The sequence below is a fragment of the Castor canadensis genome, chromosome 13 (genome assembly GCF_047511655.1).
Source record: "Castor canadensis chromosome 13, mCasCan1.hap1v2, whole genome shotgun sequence".
NCBI classification, from domain to species: domain Eukaryota; kingdom Metazoa; phylum Chordata; class Mammalia; order Rodentia; family Castoridae; genus Castor; species Castor canadensis.
This window is the reverse complement of record NC_133398.1, coordinates 98,950,962-98,951,954: the sequence shown is the minus strand read 5'-3', so window position 1 is coordinate 98,951,954 and position 993 is coordinate 98,950,962. Positions and strand designations below refer to the sequence as shown.

Here is a 993-nt window from a genome sequence, read left to right as displayed (position 1 = left end):
ATTTGACTTTTGCTATAAATGGCCACAGAGATGAACACATTGAAAAAAGACTGGGAAGAAACTGGCAAAAATTAATAAACAAGGAAGTTTCAGGGTGGTGAGGTTGAAAGGTAATTTTATTTTAATTTATGATTTTAGTTACATTTAAATTATCTGTAATAACCACTCATTGCTTTTATATTCGGAAAAAAACTTTACAATTTCTGCATAGCTATGCTTTTTGTTTTTCCTTTTTTTTTTTGGCGGTACTGGGGTTTGAACTCAGGACCTCATGCTTGCTAGGCAGGTGCTCTACCACTTGAGCCATTCCACCAACCTTGTTTTGTGTTGAGTATTTTCCAGGTAGGGTCTCATGAACTATTTCCCCTGGGCTGGCCTCAAATCACCATCCTCCTGATCTCTGCTTGCCGAGTAGCTGGGATTACAGGAATGAGCCATCAGCACCTGAGAGTGTGCAATTATTTTTTTAAAAAGAGTTCTCCTTGGACATTTTAAACCAAGACATTGCTATATTGATTTAAATTGGTGACAATACTGTGCACTATGCCCATAATCCCAGCTACTCAGGAGACCCAGACAGGAGGTCTGCAGGCTGAGGTCAGCCTGGGCAAAAATGAGAGACCATATCTGAGAAACTGAAAGCAATAAAGCCCTGAGTTCGATCCCTAGTACTCCCCTCACCAACACACAAAAAAGAAAGAAGGCTGGCAATCATTTTTATTCAGTCTGACAGAGTGCCAGGCCCTTTGTGAAACTTCATGTGATTCTCTCTGGAAACTGTTGCTTAGTGTCTTACTCTGTGTGTCTTATTATTGTTACATGACAGATGAGACAACTGATGTCAGAGAAGCTAGGGAAGAGCTGCCCAGGAGAGGACACCTACATGGGGTCCAGTGGATGTCAAGACTTAGGGCGCAACCACTTACCCCACCTGCTCCTCACTGGACCCTACATGTAGGTTCTCTAGAACCATGACGCCTGTAGTTCTCCGCT

The 993-nt window shown here is 42.4% G+C and overlaps 1 non-coding gene across 1 annotated transcript; it reads right to left on the bottom strand.

The window, feature by feature from the left end:
• Positions 1-240: 240 nt before the first annotated feature.
• On the bottom strand, positions 241-313 carry Trnaa-agc (transfer RNA alanine (anticodon AGC)). Its single transcript has one exon. It is a non-coding gene; the product is annotated as a tRNA-Ala (tRNA).
• Positions 314-993: the final 680 nt, after the last annotated feature.